The 24,998-nt window shown below is 39.6% G+C and overlaps 1 protein-coding gene across 1 annotated transcript in view; it reads right to left on the bottom strand.

Moving 5' to 3' along the window:
* VPS13B (vacuolar protein sorting 13 homolog B) overlaps window positions 1-24,998 on the bottom strand; it is a 1,674,799-nt gene that overhangs the window by 534,950 nt on the left and 1,114,851 nt on the right.

Genomic DNA, 24,998 nt, shown 5'->3' with positions numbered 1-24,998 from the left:
GTAGACAGGTGTGGTAGCCGTGTTAGTCCACTTTTAAAGGTATTCAATAGAAATCAAACAAAAGAAAATATGGAAAAGAAAATAAGATGATACCTTTTTTATTGGACATAACTTAATACATTTCTTGATTAGCTTTCGAAGGTTGCCCTTCTTCGTCAGATTGGAAATAAGAAAAAAAAGTGAAAGATAGAATCCCCCTTATAGTGACATACAGAGCTGGAAAAATTAAGAAAAATCATAAAAGATCTTCAGCCTCTACTCCAAGATGATGAATTACTGAAAGAGATATTCCCAGCCCCACCAATGCTGGCCTTCCGACAGCCACCCAACTTGAAACACAAGCTAATCAGAAGTAAACTTCCAACACAGACTGAAAAAGAAGAGAAAGGCACACATCCTTGCAATATATCCAGCTGCAAGCTATGCCAAAACATCTCACAGGACCCCACAGTCATTCACAAAGGAAAAATATTCAACATAAAGGAATACTTCACATGCTCATCTTCCAATGTGGTATATATCATTCAGTGTAAAAAATGTAACGAAGGATGCTATATTGGAGAAACAGGCCAGATGCTAAAGACAAGATTTAATCTACATAGACATCACATGAAGAATGCTGGTGCCAGCCTGGTTCCCACCCCTGTGGGTCAGCATTTTACAAAACCAGATCACTGTACCAGTGACTTCATAGTAAGAATCCTGAAAGTTAACTTTAAAACAATACAGGAACGTAAGACCTTTGAAATCAGAATGATTGAATATTTTGACACCCAACAGACAGGACTTAACGAAGATCTGGGTTTTCTAGCCCATTATAAACAATAAAGTTGTATTGCTAAGTTTATCACCCTCCTCTCACCTATCCACCCCCATCCTGCTAGACTATCTCTGAAATGCTTTGATGTTCCCATGCATACCTCCTTCCCACCCCCACCCTGTTAGACTGTCAATGAAATGCTTGGATGTTTTACTTATATATACTGTCATCTACCACATTTGCTTATTTCTGATCTGACGAAGAAGGGCAAGCTTCGAAAGCTAATCAAGAAATGCATTAGGTTATGTCCAATAAAAAAGGTATCATCTTATTTTCTTTTCCATGTTTTATTTTGTTTGAATTCTATTAAATACCTCACAATCCATAAAGGCCACCAATAGGTTAGCTTTTCAGGATATCCCTAATGAATATGCATGGGAGGGATCTGCATACTATAGAGACAGCAGAAATGCTAATGTCTCTCATACATATTCATTAAAAATACAAAAATTGGGGAAAAACTTTATAAATCCCAATCTTTATAATTATGAATAATTATTCCTAACAAACCAAATTTGGTAAATACATCTGTTTTTACCCAATCCAAAAACTCATTTGTTAAATGTGTGATATGTGCTCAGACCCAGGTACCCTCAACAGAGAGCCACCTACCATCCCATCATTACACACATGAAGTCTAAGTAGAATAAACTGTCTTTTACTGACTTCTGCTCAGTCTGTGTTGAGGCACCAGTCCTCAATTTTACATTGAACTTCTTTCAATTATTTTGGCTGGAGAAAGGAAACTTTTATTTTCCCTTCATATTACAAATAACTCTCCTCATGCCCTGTGATTGGAGCTGAATCTATATTTACATCTAACCCTCCTCCTGGACAACAAAGATAAAGCCTATAGCAACCTGCATCAACTGGACCATCCAAGGAAATCAGAACAAGAAACTATAAAGTGCATACCTACAATACATGAGTTAAAGTTTTATTTTAACTACATAACTATTTCAAAAAATTGTTAGATTCCTTAAAACTAAAGTTAATTATCAACCTCCTCTGCATTAACTTTCCAAAGAAATTCAAATAGAAGTGCTAAGCACATTAATTTGCTTCTCTATTGCTGGAAGCCTTTGATCTCCCAGAGCTGGCCTGAATTTACAACTTAAAAAAAAAAAAAGTTCTGTTCTCTTAGATTATTTAAAGCCCTTACCTTGCATTGCCAACTAGTAAGATTGCTGATCCACAGGGTGGATGCAGTGCCACCCAGTGAAATTTTGCCTAACTAGCTTCTGACACAAAGAATGTGCCTTGGTCCAGCAGACCAAGAGACCTCGGGGATCCCAGTGGCGTGTGAGAAAGGAAACTATAATTTCCACCAACCAAAGAGAAGGCAAAAGTGCAAGAGGTCAAACACCTACATAACCTCATTGCCACACCAAAGCTACCCTCAGCACTCCCAGACCACCCTTGGGAACTAGAAGACTGGTGAATGCCAGATCAGCAGCAAAGACATCCTCAGTGATCCATGATGTCATACATGAACAGCATCTTGACATCCTAGGAATAAGTGAAACCTGGCAAGATGAAAGTGGGAGTTTACCACTGGCTGAAATATGCCCAACAGGTATGAACATCCAACATCAATCAAAACCAGGTAGACAGGGTGGAAGGGTAGTAGTCTTGATTCCAGATACAATCAACCTGTGCAGAATATCCATCCCCAACTAAATGAATCAGAATCTCTTTTAATCCAGGTTGAAGAGGAGAAACCAATCTGGCTGCTCACGGTATACTAAGCACATCATAACAATACATTATCTGTGCAAGAACGCCTAGACTTGATTACTCAAGTGACCCTGAATTACCCAAAGATGGTGATCATGGGAGATTTCAATCTACACATACCACCACAGCTGCCTTTCTGGACACAATGACAGCTAGGATTCAAACAGGTGATCAATTCTCCAACCGACGAAAAGGGTCACATTCTAGACCTGGTATTCTACAAAGAGGTTGACATCCCAGAATTCTGGAATAACAGTATTGAAATAACACACCTATCAGACCATTTTCTAATTACATTTTCCCTAAGTGACCACCTGAAACAAATGGCACCTCCCAGAGTTTGGAAGGAGATCAGAGACAAAGAAAAGCTGATCGTCAAGAATTTCCTAGAGGCCCTGGACTATCCACATGTGGAAAGACAACTACAGTGCTAGAACAAGTTGACATTTGGAATACACACTTAGTCAAGGCCTTAGAGAAAACAGCACCACTAAAAAAGGTCTTGTGCCGCACTAACAAACGCTCACCTTGGTTTTCTCCAGAACTTCGGATCCTTAAATGCAAAGGACAGAAATGGGAAAGGAGATAGCGTAAATCTCACTAAGACAGGCTAAACTGTAGGAAGCATATGACAAAGTACCATCAAGCCTTAACAGCAACCAAAAAACAATATTTCTCTCAATGCATTGCACAGGCTGCCAATTCAACCAAGCAGTTGTTCAGTATAGTAAACAGCCTACTGCAACCCCCATAACAGAACCAGCCTGCCCGGTCTAAACTGAACTGCAATGATTTTGCTCCATACTTCGCCAACAAAATTAAAGGTCTCCACCAGTATTTACAGGCAATCCCACCCAGTCTCCAATCAGTTAACCAGGAGTGCACAAACTCGCCTCTTCCTGACAGAGACAGATGGGACACTTTTAACCCAATGACAGAGGACACCCTTCACAAAATCATAAGACACCTTCAACCAACTACCTGCTCCCTCGACCCCCTGCCCATCAAAGTGCAGTAGGCAAGTATGGGCCTCATAGAAGGCACCACAAAAATTTGTGAACACCTTACTTTCTAATGGGCAACTACCAACAGCATTAAAAAGGGCAGTGGTTCACCCTTTGCTAAAGAAAAACAACCTTGACCAGGACAAACTTGAAAGTTACTGGCCAGTATCCAACATTCCATTTCTAGGGAAACTTATAGAACAAACAGTCTGTGTTCAACTCAGTGACTGGCTAGAAGAGAGAAACTGGCTAGATCGATGTCAATCTGGATTCAGACCTGGTTATGCAACAGAAACGGTCCTCATATCCCTACTAGATGATCTTCACAGAAACTGAAACAGCGGATTTGCCTCGGTGTTAGTACTGCTAGATTTCTCAACCGCGTTTGATACTGTGGAACATGATAGCATGCTAGCACGATTGACAGAAACAGGTATCAATGGAACAGTACTTGCTTGGTTCAGATTCTATCTATTAGACAGGCAACAATCCATGATGTTTGGCAGCAACTCACCACCACCATTTGCACTGGGGTACCACAAGGATAGATACTGTTACCTATTCTATTCAATATCTACCTCAAGCCACTAGCTGAGCTGATTCGGTCAATGGACACTCAGTTCTACATCTACGCAGATGATGTGCAGCTACTCATACCAATTGAACTTGACTTACCTAAAGCCCTGAATAAACTGATCACCTGTCTAACATCAATTCAAGAATAGGCTAAACACAACAAACTTTGCCTGACCCCATGTAAAACCAAGCTTCTCTGGGTCCCTAACACAAGTGGATACATACCTGACATTAAAATCTCTTTAGATATGTACGAACTCCCCCTCAAATCACAAGTCAGGAACCTTGGAATGCAGTTAGATTCAACACTTACTCTGATTCCCCAAATCCACGAAACCTTCAAGTGCTGCTTCTACTATTTGTGACAGCTATGCTGCCTCTCTCCTTACAATGAGAAGGTAAATCTTATCCCAGTTGTGCATGCCACGATAACATCAAGACTGGATTACTGTAATTGCACTCTACAACGGTCTGACTACAAAGCGCCTGTACCAGCTTAAATTCATTCAGAATGCTGCAGCAAGACTAATAGAAGGTTGCAAGTGACGTGACCACATCACATCATTTTGCAAAATCTTCACTGGCTACTAGTACAATAAAGGGCTAAATTTAAATCGCTATGTCTGATCTTCAAGCCCCTTAAAGGACATGGCCCTGAAGTAACTAACTTGTTAGTCTTACTCACACACACACAAAGAGTGATACGGGCTGCACATACTAAAGGAGAACATGTTTATTCACTCCTACCCTAGCTGTGATAATATTTAACCATCTCTCTGACCTCAAGTGCACCTTTCTTTAAATTAGTCACCTTATTCTCTAACTCCTCTTACTCTCTTTACCTATGTTAACCATTTTTCTGACCACATGTGCAACTTTCTTTAGTCACCTAATTTTCTAACTCCTCTTACTCTCTTACTTATCTATATATTCCATCTTTCCTTATACCCTACACTGTCAATTAAATATTCTATTATGTATTGTGTTGACACTGTAAGTAGTATACTATGCAATACTTTGTACTGTTATTTGAATATTTTTACTGCTGTAATTGTCTATTGTTCATGATTGATTTATTCTTACTGTACACAGCCTTCAGTGTATTCCTTCAAAAAGGTGGTAAATAAATCCTCATAAATAACTAAATAAATATTTACAGCTGTTTCAAACTTTCAATGGGATCTTGTCAGGTATTTGTGACCTGGATTGGCCACTGTTGGAAACAGGATGCTGGGCTTGATGGACCTTTGGTCTTTCCCAGTATGGCAATTGTTATGTTATGTACTTATGTACGTAATGTTTTCAAAACATGATGATGACAAATCCAAAACTTATCTTATGGTGCAATGTAAATGTCTACTTCCTCATATGCACTGCAAATCATCCAATATTAAAGATTTGGTGGTAGAGTCACTTCTGGTGTTCTTCCATGTCATTAAGACCATAGTTTTGTTATGCAATCCAATTTTTGGTTTGTTAGGAATAATTATACATATTCTTAGGGATATCTTGAAAAGACTGGGAGTGAAGGAACAAAGCTCTAGGTATATATGTGTATTTTTAAATAAAGGCATCATTTTATATATTGGATTTTGACCTGCTCTCTTTTTGCATCTGCTCTGTGCAGATCTGTGTGGCCTCTGTTTATAAAACATGTACATAAAATGCAATTCCACTCTAGCTCCACTCAAATAAATCCTCCAAGAACACCTATTTGAAAATCACATTTCTGATATCATATTAACTACAGCTAGTAGAATGACAAAAATATCAGGCAACATTTATCCCCTAAAGACCACAGTTATTGAACATTAGTATAAATTTTAAAAATTGCAGGTCTATATTTCACACCCTTGGAATGCATGAAGGTGTAAGGACTTTTGTCGTGCCCCTTCTTCAGCATGTCTGCATTGAACAGCTCATGTGGCACTTATAAAGCTGCCCTGTCATATCACAAATAAAAACTGACCCTACTGACCTACTTTTTTGAATGTAATATAGGTATTCCTGGAAGTAGAAAATGGCTGGGGTTTGGCACTTATGCATGCACATATATGTGTTGATTCCTAGCTTTAAACAATTTTTTTTATTGAACAATAAAATAATACAATAAGAAAAACAAGTACCAAAGCAGTTCAATAATTTTTTTAAAAGATATTTAACAAATCAGTATGTTAATGAACTAGGAAATAAAAATTACATCACAATAAATTATACTAATAATTTCAATAGTTACATTCAAAACTCCATTTAGAGAGTTACCCATCCCCACTCATCCCCAGTGGAACCTAACCGATACCCACCTGGATATCTCACTGCCATCTGAAACTAAACATGATCAAGACTGAGGTTATCTTCCCCCCTAAACTAACTTCTCCTCTTCCCACATTCTCTATCTCTGTGGATAACACTCTCATCCTTCCTGTCTCATTAGCTCGTAACCTTGGGGTCATCTTCGACTCCTCTCTTTCCTTCTCTGCACATAGTCAACAGACTGCTAAAACCTGTTGTTTCTTTCTCTATAATATCACCAAAATATGCCCATTCCATTCTAAGCACACTACCACAACCCTTATCCATACTCTTACCACTCCATTCTGCAGCTCTTCAGTACTTCTGCACTCTTATATCTCCCTACACTCCTACCCGGGAACTCCATTCACTGGGTAAATCTCTCTAGTCTGTACCCTTCTCTCCACTCCATTCCTTTTATCTTGCTGCACCATATGTCTGGAATAGACGTCCTGAGCCAGTACGTCAAGCTTCATCTCTGGCTGTCTTCAAATCTAAGCTAAGAGCCCATCTTTTTGATGCTGCTTTTAACTCCTAACCCTTATCTGTTCAGTACCCATGTTTTATCATTCCTCCTTAGTGGCCTAGTGGTTAGGGTGGTGGACTTTGGTCCTGGGGAACTGAGGAAGTGAGTTCGATTCCCAGCACTGGCAGCTCCTTGTGACTCTGGGCAACTCACTTAACCCTCCATTGCCTGCCGCATTGAGCCTGCCATGAGTGGGAAAGTGCGGGGTACAAATGTAACAAAAATAAAATTAAAAAATCCCTTATTTGTCCAGTTTGTCTGTCCTAATTAGATTTTAAGCTCTGTCAAGCAAGGACCGTCTCTTCATGTCCAGTATACAGTGCTGCATACATCTAGTAGCACTATAGAAATGATTAGTAGTAGTAGTACTACCCACGAATCATATTCTGCAAAGCAGCACACATAAATGCTAATGCACGCTGCCAAAAAGGGGCATGGCTATAAGCATGGAATGGGTGAATAGTGGGCATTCTAGAAAACTACGCACAGGGTTATAGAATGCATCTGCTCTGCACCTAACTTAAGCGCCGGTATTTACATCAAGTTTTACTTGGTATAAATGGCCACGCCTAGCGTTAGCTGATGTCATGTCTGCTCGGTGTATTCTACATACTGTGTGGAAATTTAAGCTTATTCTATAAAGTATGCCTATATTAAGACATACTGTATAGAATGTGCTTAGGCAAATTTCATTTCAGCACCATATTTTTAGGCATGATATATAGAATCTGGTCCACAATGTCTGAATATATGGGGACCATATGGCCAAAAAACAAGATAGGCTTAAACTTTTCACTGGTACTCCCAAATCCACACTCCAAAATTGAGAGAGTATGGAAAAATCTTTTGGTAGGGTGTTCTAACCTTTCATGAAGTTTAGAAACACTCCACTGTAAATAACTCCATACATTTCAAACCCACCCTTTTATTAAGCCCTTGTTTTTTCAAGGATTGGACATAATGTTTCAATTGATGATAGGCAAATGGATCCACAATAGTTACTGTCTCACTATTAAACACATTTATGAAAGGTAATATATTACCTGACTCATTGTTCCCCAAGTCAATTAGTCTAATCAAAGATGGGTTACCTGAACCTGGAAGAAAATGTGCATTGCCCCCAACTGGTAACAAGTATGTATATCTTGAATCAAACTTCCAAGTTCTAGCCAAATCCTGCTAAACTAGTCAAATGGAGTTAACCAATAGATTTGCCTGAAAGTGTTTGTGGCAATACTGATTTTGTGGCATGTGACAAATAGTTTATATGCCAGGGCTATATCATTGCTTTCTCAACTTCCAAAGGAATGTATGTATCCCTTGGCATTACCCAGTCCCCTAAGCGTCTGCAGAAGTCATATTGTATTGCCTAATATCTGATAAGCCCTAACCACCTCTCTTCCACCTCCCTCACCCCACACACAAAACGGAAACTTTCAATTTTGCATCCCCCCTCCAACAAAATTTACACAAGAATCTATAAAGTGCATTTTCGATATGGTGTCTAAATCCAATTTGGGGCGTTTTGCGAAAAACACCCAAACATTCAGTAGCGAACATGACCATTTTCAACCAAGAAATATGTCCAACTTTTTGTTTCAAAAATGGCCATTGGCTAGATGTTTTTGTGCTCAGTAAGTCTATTTTTTAGGACCATTTAAAAATATTGCTCAAGGGAACCACAAAAACAAGCCATTGGGATGTATTGGGGGGGGGGGGGGGGGCAGCATTCTTAGCAGAATGGCCACACAGATATCCCAGTAGAGCAGTGGGGTACCCAAGAGGGCACTGCAGTTGACTTCATATAAAAGGTCCCAGGTATACATCTCACCATTACCCCTTACACCCAGGTGTACTAGTTAGAGTGGGATATGAGTCTAGGTCCCCTTCTCTATAGTCCATTGCACTGACCACTAGGCTACTCCTGGGACCTGCTTGCTGCTCTAATAGGAATGATCATCAGATCTGAACCTGTCATAAAGCCTGGTATGTAATGTCATTGTCACATCTTAGCTGGTTGGGAGGGGGTCAGTGACCACTGGGGGAGTAAAGGGGGTCATGCCTTAATCCCTCTAGTGGTAATTTGGTCATTTAGGGCTCATTTTGGTCACTTAGTCATGATTGAAACAGGTCTAGCCAAAAAGTCTTAATTTTGGCCCTAGACATTTTCATTTTGTTCCATTATTGCAGAATAAGGTTTATCTTTTGGTGCCACCCATGTCCCACCCAAAACTACTACTACTACTACTTATCATTTCTATAGCGCTACAAGGCATACGCAGCGCTGTACACCATACACAAAAAAGACAGTCCCTGCTTAAAGAGCTTACAATCTAGATAAGACAGACAAAACACAACCCCAATACATCCCCTTGAAATTTGGACAAAACAGTGGAGCAAAACATCTAAAACTGGGGTGCTTAAAATCGCAACTTGGATATTTTTGACAGAAAAATGCCCTTCTGCCACATTTTTTTGGACTTTTGTTTTGAAAATGAAATGAGCCCCACAGTCTCTTAACATTCTTTTGTTTTAGATGGGCGGCTGCATTTCAGCTAAAACTTAACACAGAAAAAACACAATGTCTTGTACTCACCTCACAACATAACACAAACAACTTCTCCATCATATCCACACCATACTGCTCTCTTTCCGTCTCACAAAACTTGAAAATTCTTGGAGTTACCATTGATCGAAACCTCACGCTCGATAACCACGTGAAGAACACGACGAAAAAGATGTTCCACTCTATGTGGAAACTCAAAAGAGTAAAACCTTTCTTCCCGGGATACATCTTCTGCACCCTGGTACAGTCAATGGTAATAAGTCATCTGGATTACTGCAACGCACTGTACGCTGGCTGCAAAGAACAGACTATCAAAAAACTCCAAACAGCCCAGAATACTGCCACAAGACTCATATTTGGAGAAACTAAATATGAAAGTGCAAAACCCCTAAGAGAGAAACTTCACTGGCTCCCACTTAAGGAACGCATTGCGTTCAAGATCTGCACGATTGTACACAAAATCATTCACGCAGATGCCCCAATCTACATGCTAAATCTCGTGGACCTACCTCCCAGAAACGCTATAAGATCATCCCGCAAATTTCTCAATCTGCACTTCCCAAGCTGTAAAGGACTAAAATACAAACTGATGAATGCCACTACCTTCTCTTACATAAGCATGCAGTTGTGGAATGCATTACCTACAGCCCTGAAAACTATTGACGAAATAACTAAATTTCGCAAATCTCTGAAGACATAACTCTTCAACAAGGCCTACAAAGAGAACCTATAGCCTTACTAAACTACCACGGCAAAACGAAAGGTCACCTTCTATACTTACCCGCCTAACACTCTCCTTTTTCTCTTCCCATACTTAATCTCTGTGCATTACTAATTATATCTGATATCCTGGAATGATGATGTCGTAACAAAACTCTGTAAGCCACATTGAGCCTGCAAATAGGTCGGAAAATGTGGGATACAAATGTAATAAATAAATAAAATAAATAATTTTAACATACTGAGTCATTTGGGAAGAAGAGTTATACGAAATAAATTTTCTCAATAAAGTCAAAGGCAAATTAGACCACCTCTCAAAACACTGACAGGTATCATTAAGCAATTTAGTAACATTAAGACTGTATAAACTTTCGGGGTTAGTAGATAATTGGATTCCCAGGTATTTAAATGAACCCTGAGTTAATTTGAGGCCAACATCCTGACTCCAACTTTGACCCTGCAAAGGTTGAGATGATAAAATCTCTGGCTTAGCTAAATTTAATGTAACGCCTGAAAAATTTCCAAATTCTCCAAAGTTTTCAAACAAACAACATCGGTAAAGAGTGTATAGGATCAGTAATATGAACCTAGATTTAAACCTGCCTTGCAGCAAGTGTACCTTTGCAAGAGAGCTTTTGGGCATCCTGTTATAACACTACTCCCCAACAGCACACCAATGCATAAATTTGTGTGTGCACTCTACGCACATACAGTACATCTTCACCCATGCTCTAACTAAACTACACCCTCACCGAGTGCTTACAAACCGATTGCCTAAAAGTAGGAATACAGTACAACTTTCTGAGCACACTTTTATGTGCATATGCAGCCATGCAAGTTTATAAAAGCCATATTCCATGTGTAAAACAGACTTTACATGTAGAAAAAGACTTTTTAAAAATGATCCTTTTTAATTGTTTGCAGCAACAGAGCAGTCATCAATGTCAGAATGTCCCCCACTTCCCACAATGGGAAAGAAAACACTGATATTGTTGCTCTGTGGCTGCTGTGACACAAAACAGATGCTCAGAGATTATGTGTTATCCTTTTCAATATAAGATATTGTAGGGCCCATACTGAGTCTAAAACCTATTGCTTAGCTAAGAAGGCACTTTCCTTTTGCTGAACAATAAGATTATCTTTAACTCCAAGTTCAGTTTATCTTTAATTTTACTGTAACTATGGAAAAGTATATGCTTCATTGAATCCACTTAGTCAAAAATGGCAACATCATGAATCTGTTTCTCAATGAGTAAACACAGAATATCCAACATTTATTAGAATCTGTCAAATGTTAAACAGGCAGAACTGAGGAATGCAATCTGTCTGGGAGCACAAATGTACCAAAGCCTGCCTTAATATTTTACAAAACACACTTCCTTTAGGGATGCAGTTCCTTAAGTCTAAATATCTTTAGAATCATTTGTAAATAATTTGCATTAATAGAACAAACAGATTCTTAGCTTTTGAATTTCATAAAATAAATGGCTGTTACACTGAGTCTTGAGTAGCCGAGACATAATCAGATATTGAAATGGAAACGAGACAAACTACTGTCTTTTTAAAAACTTTTCATTGGACCTGCAATCCCTGAGAAAAATGCCTCATGTCTGCAAAAGCAGACTCTAAGCCTCATTATCTGCCTCAAAATATGAAGCTTGATAATTTCTTTGGCAATAGCTGTATTGACCTTAATGAATGTACTAAGTGAATAAAGTTTTACTTTCACAAAAACCTGGAAACTATTTTTCTCCTTTGTATTAATACTATTCATAAATTAGGAGGCTGAATATTTTCACAACGCAAACAAACATTAAAACTATATTATATAAGGTCATTTTTCTGTTACACAGTCAAGCCTGTTTTGGTATATGATTTGTTCATCTATCTTCATTCCCAATACTTTCATGAGGATTTCAGCAACTTGGGCTATCATTCAAGAAACATTTTGACTAGGTTCCCCACTGGGTTTCATTTGGCATTACAGAACATGGTCTTTAAGTCTCAGTGGTCTGAGCATGCACAAGAAAAAGAGTAGAGAGGTCTGAACATTTCTTGCTCTTCTTCATGATGAGCAATTATTTTGTCTATGTGAGATTTATGCATGTCTTTTAAAAACGTCTTATGTGTTTTACCAATCTATTTAGGCCTTCCAAAATTTGTATTGAACATGCTTAGTCCATTCAAAACACAGCTATAAGATTTAGTTTTTCATTAAAAAGATACAACAAAGTCTCTCATTTTTACATTGTTGTACTGGCTCCCAGTAGAGGCAAGGATCTTATTCAAACTGGCATGTTTTTTTGTTTAAGATTTTAAATGGAATAGCTCCTCATTACTAGTATGACCATTTTATTAATTCATCTAAGTCTTATAGGAAACCCAATTTCTTTCTCTTTCTGACATTTATGAGCATAAAGAGATTAAAACTGCTTGAGAAACGTTTGGCATATCAGGCAGCAAAATTTTAGCAAGGAAATCTCTTTGCTCTTCAATTCGCTTATAAAATGTTTAGATAACAATGGATTAGCATAGAATAGTGATAAGTACATAAGTACATAAGTAATGCCATACTGGGAAAAGACCAAGGGTCCATCGAGCCCAGCATCCTGTCCACGACAGCGGCCAATCCAGGCCAAGGGCATCTGGCAAGCTTCCCAAACGTACAAACATTCTATACATGTTATTCTCGGAATTGTGGATTTTTCCCAAGTCCATTTAGTAGCGATTTATGGACTTGTCCTTTAGGAAACCCTGTAACCCCTTTTTAAACTCTGCCAAGCTAACCGCCTTCACCACTTTCTCCGGCAATGAATTCCAGAGTTTAATTACACGTTGGGTGAAGAAAACTTTTCTCCGATTTGTTTTAAATTTACTACACTGTAGTTTCATCGCATGCCCTCTAGTCCTAGTATTTTTGGAAAGCGTGAACAGAAGCTTCACATCCACCTGTTCCACTCCACTCATTATTTTATATACCTCTATCATGTCTCCCCTCAGCCGTCTCTTCTCCAAGCTGTATAGCCCTAGCCTCCTTAGTCTTTCTTCATAGGGAAGTCGTCCCATCCCCGCTATCATTTTAGTCGCCCTTCGCTGCACCTTTTCCAATTCTACTATATCTTTCTTGAGATGCGGCGACCAGAATTGAACACAATACTCAAGGTGCGGTCGCACCATGGAGCGATACAACGGCATTATAACATCCTCACACCTGTTTTCCATACCTTTCCTAATAATACCCAACATTCTATTCGCTTTCTTAGCCGCAGCAGCACACTGAGCAGAAGGTTTCAGTGTGTTATCGACGACGACACCCAGATCCCTTTCTTGGTCCGTAACTCCTAACATGGAACCTTGCATGACGTAGCTATAATTCGGGTTCTTTTTTCCCACATGCATCACCTTGCACTTGCTCACATTAAACATCATCTGCCATTTAGCCGCCCAGACTCCCAGTCTCGTAAGGTCCTCTTGTAATTTTTCACAATCCTGTCGTGATTTAACGACTTTGAATAACTTTGTGTCATCAGCAAATTTAATTACCTCGCTAGTTACTCCCATCTCTAAATCATTTATAAATATATGAAAAAGCAGCGGTCCTAGCACAGACCCCTGAGGAACCCCACTAACTACCCTTTTCCATTGTGAATACTGCCCATTTAACCCCACTCTCTGTTTCCTATCCTTCAACCAGTTTTTAATCCACAATAGGACATTTCCTCCTATCCCATGACCCTCCAATTTCCTCTGTAGCCTTTCATGAGGTACCTTGTCAAACGCCTTTTGAAAATCCAGATACACAATATCAACCGACTTAGTTTTATGATTAATTTGTTATTTGTATTTCCTGATGATGTCCAGCTTCTTGTGATTATACTTGAAAGGTATGGTGGGCTACAAATGTGAAATTATGTTATATTATAACCCATCTTGAATTTGGATTTGAAAAGGTAAGTAATTAAATTTAAAATCAAAATCTGCCTGCTCTGATATGGCAGATGTGTATTCCACACCTAATAGATACTCAATGTGGCTAGATGAATATCCACAAATATCTTATATGAATTAATGTGAAAGGTTGTGAACCTCAGCCGTGCCACACTGCATCCATATACTTATACGCAGAGCTTTATGCACTTATGCGTATACGTATACGGACACAGTGCGGCACGGCTGAGGTTCACAACCTTTCATGTTAATTCATATGAGATATTTGTGGAGAAACTGGTTTCATTGGATATTCATCAAGCTACACTGAGTATCTATTAGGTGTGCATGTGAGAAACCAGCAGAAGGTGGTATCAGGCCGGAATGTGGTAGATGTGTAGTCCAGGCATCAGAGTGAGGAGTCTTCTCCCATTATTTTGACTGGTTTAAGTCTGCCATATGAATATAGGATAAACAGGGCTATGGCCCTTGTTATTCAATTCATGGGTTTGCAGTTCTTCCTCAAACCGTTATTTCAGACTGTGCAAAGGAGGATGAATGTGAGAGGAAGTCTAGACAGCGCAGGCTGCCATGTTATAGCAATATACAAACACTTACTGTTCTCCTATCATGTTTTTGACACACTGGCTGATGAATACAACTTAAAATGAGTAATGTTCATATCAATGAGCAATGATAAAAGCAGGGAATAAACACCAAGCTGAGAAAATTATATATGTGGGGGGGGGGGGGGGGGGGGGTAGTAGAATAAATAATTTGTTGATAGACGTAAGTAGTAAAAAAGTTGAGCTTCCATATTTGAAGAAAAGAAGGATATGCCACTAAACTAGTTGCAGATGACACTTTTACACTGGACTACGCTAAAACATTTCAGACTTGTTTTTATAGAATGAAGGCTGAAAAGATAGGGTAGAAAAAGACTGTTTTAGATTGCTGCTGTACTATAGAGGAATAATTTATGATGGAGACTCACATGTTTGTTGAAACATGTTCATTTGAAGTTTAATTCCATCATCGCTAAGTTCTCAAAATAATGTCAGACAATTTTTGAGCTGCTCTTCTACTTCATCATACAATACCTTAACTTTAAATGAAGAAGGTGGGAGGAACCGTGAAAAAGAACTTAGATGTTTGAAAGAAAGCCAGAAAAAATAGATGGCTTCATTGGGTAAAGATGTTATCCAAACTGAAACTGTGTGTCAAACAGTATACTATTAGGACCTGTCAGATCTGATAACTTAAGATACACTCTCAAGTTATTCTGCTTTGAATCAGTTTCTCCAAAAACAAAATTAACCACTAGATTAATTTCAGAAAATTTCACATTGAATTCATTTAAAGTACTTCAGCAGTTCCATAATGACAAGCATACATATTCTTCATAACTGGGGAATGACTGCATGCTATGGATTTTTAACACGGTGAGATCAATATTTAGCTGTACGGTCAATATATAATTAGAAATGTTTCCAAGTTTAGTAAAGACTTGCTATCCCTCACATCAAAAAATATATCTATGTGGCTTACAATTATGAAAAAAAAGAGGAGAAAGACAGGAGAGAGTATAAGAACAGGAAATAGCAGTATAGAGAGGGAAAAACAGAACTAACAAATAACTGTAATTTGACCCATCTAAGCTTGACAACCACATAAGTACTTTCTAAAAACAATCTGGGTCATTTGGATATATAAATTGTTATACTGTTCAGAATTATCCTTCCCAAAAGAGGCATTGTTATTTACATGTATAAGGTTTTAGTCTATTCAGCCATTAAACATATAAATTATGCACCAAGATGGCCCGTATTAACAGCAGTTATAAACTACAGCATAAGTTTGCCTTTAAATTTCATGACAGAACCAACAGACTTGTCAGAGACAATACATAAAACTCTTCACACCTTTCCATATTTTCTAGTGCATTCAAATGTCTATACAATTCACTGATCTATACAACAAATTCTACATTTTCAAAAAGAAAGAAGTTTCAAGTTTATTGCTATCTCATATACCACATCATTAAGAGTCCTTCTGAGTGGTTTACAAAAATATTCATGAAAGAGGGAAAGAACTACAACATCAATAGAAAATAACATAAAATAAGGTAGAAAATTATATAGAGGTAGAGAGAGAACATAACAACAAGCAATCACACATAGTGTCAAAGGGCCCCACCTTGCCCACCACACAATCTGGAAAGGCTGTTTTAAACAAATGAGTTTCTAATCCTTCCTTAAATTTATCCAAGGATATCTCCATACTTCCAAACGGAGAGACAATAGGAGTTGACTCCAAAATTGTAGACCTACAACATCAAAAAACCTCTTGCGTAGGTTCACCAAACACATGGAAGCATATGTAGGCATTGTTAATAGATTAGACTGGGATGACTTTAAGGAATGTCTGAGAACATAGGGCGTTAAATACTGTGCAAAATAAATGGGAATACCAGTAGCCCGAACCTTGAAAATCAGCAGATGTATTTTATAAACAAGTTGAGATAGAATCAGTAAACAATGTTCTGCAAGGTAAGAAGGGGTAATGTGATCATATTTAGGTATTTTGGTAAGAAGGCAAAACGCTGAATTTTGCACAAGTTGAAGACATCAAAGTTCTGACGCCTGAGATCCAATCAACAGCTAGTTGAAGTAGTCTAATTGAAACACGATCAAAGAGTGTTGTAAAGGAATGATGAATCAGATAAATTAGATGCAGTTTATGAAAGCAAGATCTTATCACTGAACTAATATGATCATGAAAAGAAAGTGACAAATAAAAAATTATCCCCAGTAGTTTAGTAGATTGTAGACAGGAAGAGCAGTACCAAAGATGGAAAGTGGGGGCAAAGGTGGTGATTGTCCTGAGTAATTAAACAGAAGAATCCTGGATTTCTCAAGATTAAGCTTAAAACAGCCAATCTGCTGTACTTGAAAGCTTACAATAGAAAAGTTTTACAAAGAGAGACGTTTTGGATACACAAATTAAACACTACAGAACCCAATGGTCTGAATACTCATGTACATTGGGGATGTTACATGTAAGTTGGCACACCATTATACATCACCGGACACAGCGATCAGCTGTTTCCGGTAGCGGCAATTGTTTAAAGACGCTGTCGCCATCTTAGGTTCTTGTTGAAGAAACCAGAGGTGTTACGAGCAGACGTAAGTCTAATAGCTGGGACCAATACTAATAGAAATAGTTAGAAGTACATTATGATGACAGGATTTTAAGACATATTTGCTTGTATCTTGACAGATGAGGTGAAGCGCTCCCCCTTGACAAAGCAAGAATTGCGAAACAGGCTACCTGTCGGGGTTTGTGAGCACACCCATTAGGAACAAGCTAAGATAAGTAACACATTGCCTGATCTTTACATATAATGTTAAGAATAAAAGAATAATTAGTAAAGGTTTCAGACATTGGTAGGTCGGGGGTAAGAGTCTATGATTATAACATTCTACGGCAATAGGTTCACCGAGGGAGTGAAGTGACACTAGCCGTTATATATATATGAGACTCACCCGCGTATGAGATTGCAACATATTGTATTTTTTTCGTATTTTTTTCGTATCCTCTACTATATTTATTAGTTTTGAATATATTTTTCAGTAGAGAAGTGCCCATTAATTTTTGACAGTACTTGAAAGCTTGACATTTAAAGATTGCAACTCTGTCAAAGAAGTATCAGAAAGTGTTGCCAGTATTTGAACATCATCTGCATAGGCAGATGAAATGAGGCCTAATGACTGTATATAATCAAGTGATGGTGCCAAAAGATATTAAATGGTGTAGAGGCCAGAACTGATCATTAGGGTACTACACATGGCATCATATTCAGAAAGTAATTAAAAATAAGACCCCTCAAAATTCTTGATTGTGTAAGTCTTAACATCCTTGATTTTCATATCAGATAATTACTGATTCCAAAAATGCCTTGACAAGGGCCATAAGTTAATGGAGCCCACCTGTCCAATTACAGTAGTTGAGCTGATTTTCATACTCATGGATGAAAAATCAAGCATTTCTATTGTATGAAGTGAATTCGGATCAAAGGTCTAAACATTCCAAACTGGAATTGTTGAAAGCACTCTGGGATAAAATATTCTAAAATACACACTAAGAGAAGGCTAAGAAAAAAAATTCAGTTTGTTTGACTGTCCCCTTTGGGGTACTGTGCGGTCTAGCACTGTGAACTGCAAAACAGGCTAACACTTCAAAGTCAGTAGCTACGGGTTAAGAAAACTGCTGAGAAAAGTCAATAGAGGGCCTAAGATTATTTGGTTTCTGGCTAAGTCTGGGGAAAACTCTGACTCTAATAATTTCAAGATCACTCCATACACATGACCTATATGGAAGGGCAGCAATAAAGAAGCCACTGATGCAAAAAAAGTTATGTGATGTGCCACGTAATGTTTGCAAAGAAACACTCAGGAGATGCTGCATATGTTGGAAAGGTTTTGTGGTCTGATGAGACCAAAGTGAAGCTGTTTGGTCTCAATGCAAAGTGATATATGTGGTGTAAACCCAACACAGCATATTACTATGAGAATATCAACCTTACAGTAAAGCATGGTGGTAGTAGAATTATGTTATGAGGATACTTTGCAGCAGCAGCAGGGATATGGAGGTTTATAAAGATCGAAGGAAAGATGGATGGTACAAAGTACAGGCAGATTCTAGAGGAAACCCTGTTTCAGTTTGCCACAGACTTGGGACTTGGGAGAAATTTCACCTTTCAGCAGGGAGCAGGTCAGCGATCTTAAGCAGCAATAGAGAAGCTCAGAACAAAAAAAATGAATGTCCTTAAGTAGCCTAATCAGAGCCCTGACTTGAATCCAAAAGAAAATCTGAGGCAAGAGTTGAAATCTGCAATCCACAGACATTTTTCAGATATGTTAGTGATAATAGGAAGTGCAAAAGTGACATTGTGAAGGGGAGGAATATGTAGAAGTTGATAAAAATAAGGCGGAATTGCTTAACAATTATTTCCGTTCTGTGTTCACAGCTGAAGGGCTTGGAGCAGGACCACAGAAGACAAACACAAATAGTAACGGAGGTGTGGTAGATCCTGAACAATTTTCAGAGGATTGTGTTTATAAGGAGCTAGCTAAACTAAAGGTGGACAAAGTGATGGGGCTGGATAGCATACATCCAAGGTTACTGAAGGAACTTAGGGGCCCTTTTACAAAGGTGATTTAGGCTCTACGTGTGTGCAGTGCGTGACAAAATGAGACTACCGCCAGGCTACCGTGTCTCCCCGGTAGTAATTTCAGATGTGCCGTATGCCCATAACGCCTGGATGATTTATTTATTTCCTCCCATGAGCGGCCTTTCCGGCGGTAATCAACAACTGGTGCACACCAACCGGTCACCGTGCGTGTAACGCATGAGTCCTTACTGTAAGATCAATGGGCGGCATTAAGGGCTCAGGCTGGTTTTAGGCGCACGCTGGTTTCAGTTTTACTGCATGCCCTTTTTCCATCCCATTAGAAAAAGCCCTTTTTTGCAGTAAAAACTGGCCTGGGGTGCACCCAAAACATGTGCCTACATTGCCGCAGGCCACTTTTTGCAGCAGCTTAGTAAAAGGGCCCCTTAGGGAAGTTCTGGCGGCTCCAATGGCTGACCTTTTAAATTCTTCTCAAGATTCTGGAGTGGCCCCAGAGGACTGGAAAAGGGCAGACGTGGTTCCTCTTCACAAAAGTGGAAGTAAGGAAGAGGTTGAGGAACTACAGGTCAATAAGTCTGACTTCTGTGGTAAGTAAATAATTTGAAAAGTTTTTAAAACACAGAATAGTGAAGCTTCTGTAATCCAATGTATTACAGGACTTGAGGCAACATGGTTTCAGTAGAGGAAGGTCTTGTCAGACGAATCTAATTCATTTCTTTGACTGGGTGACCAGAGAGTTGGATCGAGGGAGAGCACTAGATGTGGTGTGTTTAGATTTCAGCAAAGCCTTTGGTACGGTTCCGCACAGACGACCAATAAATAAACTACTACTACTACTAGTTATCATTTCTATAGCGCTACTAGACATACTCAGCGCTGTACACTTGAACATGAAGAGATAGTCCCTGCTCGACAGAGCTTACAATCTAATTAGGACAGACAAGCAGGACAGGACAAACAAGAGATAGGTTTTTTAAGCCAGTGATTGATAATAGAAGGTAGAAATATAGGAAACCTATGTATATCTGAGTCTTTTTCCTTCCAGCTATAAGAAATTGGCTTTCTTTCACCGAGTGCCCTCGGTATGGGTTCTAAAGTGACTGACTGGGTTATGAACTAGTTGAATGGAAGGTGACAGAGGGTAGTGGTAAATGGGGCTCACTCTGAGGAAAAGGATGTTGCCAGTGGTGTGCTGCAAGGTTTGGAACTTGGGCCAGCTCTTTTTAACATTTTTGTAAGCAATATTGTTGAAGGACTGGCAAGGTTTGCCTCTTTGTGGATAACATGAGGAAGGGCCTAGCAAAGGTTGAAGAATTGGCTGGAATTTGGCAGCTAAGATTTAATGCTAAAAAAATGCACGGTCATGCATTTGGGCAGCAAAAACCCAAGGGAATGGTACAGTTTAGGGGGTGAAAAGCTTTTTTTTTTTTTTTTATTTAATGAATTTTAGAATTACATCAAATCAAAAACAATTTGAATAGAAAAGGATTACAAGAAAATGTTTTTACAAAGAAAATAACATTAACTTATATAACCATTCCAAAAGAACTGAAATCTAAAAAGGAGGATCCAAGAAGGAAAATAGGAGATTCATCCACAAAGGAAACATAAGTTATAGCCAAAAAGAAAAGGCCTGGTTTTCCCCCATTACCTAAATAAAGCACCAACACATGAAATGAACTGTTGAGACCTCTGTAGATTCCTTATGATGCATCAATGTTCATTCTAGTAGGGGTAGACCCTTTTTTAGAATCTATAAATCTCTGAAATTGTAAAGGGTCAAAAAAGATATATCTATTAGAATTACAAGTCACAATACATTTACAAGGAAATCGAACAAATACCTGCATCCCAAGACTACAGAGCTTCTTAGGCTACAGCTAGAAATTTCTTTCTTCTATCCTGTGCAATTTTACATAAATCAGGAAAAAAATCATAATTTCTGACCAAGAAATGCAGCAGAGTGATTATAACAGTACAAAGTAAATATCCTGTCCTTACCTTGCTCAAAAACAAACACTACTAATAAAGTAGCCCTATTAGTCTCTTCATCGCCAGATCTTTTCAGGAAGGCTAAAATGTCATGACTATCTTCTGAGATGTTAACTTTTTCATTACCCACTTGACTAAGCGGGCCGCAACATCGCTGGAATCCCCTCCAAGCAACACGTCACTAATCTGTTCATCAGCAGTTGACTCGGTGTCCTGTTCTCTCCCTCACCTGAAGGTCAGCCGTGGGGGTGGGTTCCTCACATCTGGGCTCAATGAGCACTTCAGCATCTGATGTTGAGCCAAGGTCTCCTGTTCCAGTGGTTCATTAGCTGGGGATATCTCAATTTGGGCAGGAGTAACGAAAGCTGCTATCAAAGGCTGCTGCGCTACTGGGGCTTAGGAGGCACAGGAAGGAAGCTCCTAACCTTACCTCTGCACTTTGGTGCCACTGTAAAAGGTAAATCAAGTAGTAGGTAAAAATAGAGGCAAACCTTCCCAGCTCAGGAACTGTGCTACCTACACAGTGTTCTAGGCGGACGCCATCTTGGATCTTCACCAGGGTATAAAGAACTTTTGTCCACAAAACAGCAGCAGGACTTGGGTGTGATCATATGTAATCATCTTAAGGTGGCAAAAACTGGTTGAAAAGGCTAAGGTGAAAGCTAGTAGGATGCTTGGGTGCATAGGGAGAGGAATGGCCAGTAGGAAAAAGGAGGCGATGATGCCCCTGTATAAGACTCACGTGAGACTTCATTTAGAGTACTATGTACAACTATGGAGACCGCATAGTTCATAAAGATACAAAAAGGATTGAGTTTGTCCAGATGGAAGCTACTAAAAAGGTCAGTGGTCTTATCATAAGGCATATGGGGACAGTGGCCTATCCAGGTCATATATGTACCTGGCAGAAACCCAAATCATGGCAACATTCCATACCACAAATCCCAGGGCAAGCAGTTGCTTCCCCTTGTCTGTCTCAATAGCAGACTATGAACTTTTCCTCTACGATTTTGTCCAAACCGTTTCTGAACCTAGATATGCTAACCACTGTTACCACATGCTTAACTATTAACTATTCATTGAGTAAAAAAAAATATTTCCTCCTATTTGTTTTAACTGGAATCAATTTTTATTGAACAAATGGATAAAGTCTTTGTACTTTTGGAATGAGTAAAAAAATTGATTTACTTCTACACCACTCAGGGTTTTGTAAATCTCAATCATATCTCCCCTCATCCGTCTCTTTTCCAAGCTGAAGAGCCCTAACCTCTTTAGCCTTTCCTCATACGAGAGGAGTTCCATCCCCTTTATTATTTTAGTCGCTCTTCTTTGAACCTTTTTTAATTCTGCTATATCTTTTTTGACATACGGAAACCAGAACTGAATGCAATACTCAAGATGCAGACGCACCATGGAGTGATACAAAGACATGATAGTATTTTCGGTCTTATTCACCATCCCTTTCCTAATAATTCTAGCACCCTGTTTGCTTTTTTGGCCACTGCCACCACACACTGAGCAGAAGATTTCAGCGTATTATCTACAATGACTCTAGATCTTTTTCTTGAGCGCTGACACCCAAGGTGGAACCTAGCTTCAGTTAATTATGATTTGGATTATTCTTTCCAATGTACATCACCTTGCATTTGTCCATATTAAATTTCATCTGTCATTTGGATGCCTAGTCTTCCAATTTCCTAAGATGTTCCTGCAATGTTTTACAGTTTACACGCATTTTAAGAACCTTGAATAGTTTTGTATCATCTGCAAATTTAATCACCTCACTTGTCATTCCGATATCCATATCATTTATAACAGGGGCGTAGCCAGACTTCGGCAGGAGGGGGGTCCAGAGCCCGAGGTGAGGGGGCACATTTTAGCCCCTCCCCCCCGGAGCCGCCAACCCCCCATCACTTTTGACTCCTCCCCCCCGGCACCACCGCCACCACTTTTGACCCTCCTCCCAGCTACGCTGATCCTCCCATTTCGAACCACCCCTTCCCACCGCCGCCAAACCTCCCCCACCACCGTCAGGTACCTGTGCTGGTGGGGGTCCCCAACCCCCGTCAGCTGAAGTCCTCTTCAGCGCTGGTCTCCGGGCCAGCGCGTTGCTGCAGCTGATCTGGAAGGATTGAGTCATCCTGACGTCCTGCATGTTCCTACGCCTCCGACATGCCCCCGTGAACTTTGGTCATCCCCATGACGGAAAGCAGTTGGGGATGCCCAAAATCGGCTTTCAATTATGCCGATTTGGGTGACCCTGTGAGGACACCCATCTTGCGATTTGTGTCAAAAGATGGGCATCCTTCTCTTTCGAAAATAAGCCTGAATATTTATTTCCTTGATTGTAGTTAAAGAGAAGCTCTGAAGCTATTTCCTTCTTCTAACACATCAATTCTTGCACCATGTTGCCCCAAGTCACTAGATAGGGCTCCACACGTTTCTCTTAGACTTTGTACTTCACTCCCAAAGGAGTCTGAAATCTTTTAAAGGGATTGATGTACTCCCTGAATCAGGTCCCACAAGGACTCCATGGTCACAGCAGCAGCAGGTCCCTTTAAAGCTCCCAGATCCTTGAAAGTTAACCTTCCTAACGGAGGCGAAAGCTGAAAAGCAGCCTGCCCCCCTGCAGCGGTTAAATGCATAAGGGATAGAAGTCGCAGTGGGTCCCCCTTGCACAACTGGAGAAACAGACACTTCACTTGGGGTTCTGTCGCTCTGTGCCTTTCCCAACACTAGACCATTTCTGGGTAATAGGGGTGCTGCCATCAGAGGAGGGCTAAGCGGTACTCCCTCCGCACTGTGGTCTGACGCTGTCCCAGCGGACCCAACCAGAGTGAACACTGCTTCCTCCTGTGGCTGAATGCCAACTCTTTCCAGCGTCTGGTTCAACTGCCGACCAGCAACAGAGGTAGAGGGGACACCCCAGACCTTGGCTTTCCTCTTGCTCATGACAATCATGAGCAAGATGCAGATGTCCTTGAAAAACGAGGCTGGAAGAATCTGAAGCTCAAACCTGCACGTCTGCCTCAATCGCCATCTTGGCTTCCTACTCAATATCTATACTTTGGAAGTAAGTCGGGAGAGGGGAAATGTGATAGAGATGTTTAAATACCTACATGGTATAAATGCACAGGAGGCAAGTCTTTTTCAATTGAATGGAAACTCTAGAGTGAGGGGGCATAGGATGAAGGTAAAAAGGGATAGACTCAGAAGTAACCTAAGGAAATGGTTCCTCATGGAAAGAGTGGTGAATTCGTGGAATGGCCTTCCAGTGGAGGTGGTGGAGATGAAAATTTTATCTGAATTCAAGAAAGCTTGGGACAAATACATAAGATCTCCAGGGGAGAGGAATAAATAGTAGATGGCATGGATCGGCAAACTGGATTGGCCATTTGGTCTTTACCTGCCTTAATTTTTCTATGTTTCTATTATCCCTAGTCAACCTGAAAGATCTTGTGCTATTCTGCCAAGAAGAATGGGCAAAATGTGCATCATCCAACTTACAATGTAAGTAAGATACTTATCCTGCATTTATTTATGGTGGTTATTGCTGCAAAAGAGACTTCCACCAAGTACTGGGTCAAGAGTTAGGAAGACTTATGCAAAACGTTTTAATTTTTTTATTCTTAATATTACAGGTATAG

This window comes from Microcaecilia unicolor, chromosome 1 (genome assembly GCF_901765095.1).
Source record: "Microcaecilia unicolor chromosome 1, aMicUni1.1, whole genome shotgun sequence".
In the NCBI taxonomy this organism is placed as follows: Eukaryota; Metazoa; Chordata; class Amphibia; order Gymnophiona; family Siphonopidae; genus Microcaecilia; species Microcaecilia unicolor.
The sequence above is the reverse complement of the archived record's forward strand: the minus strand, read 5'-3'. Positions and strand labels throughout refer to the sequence as shown.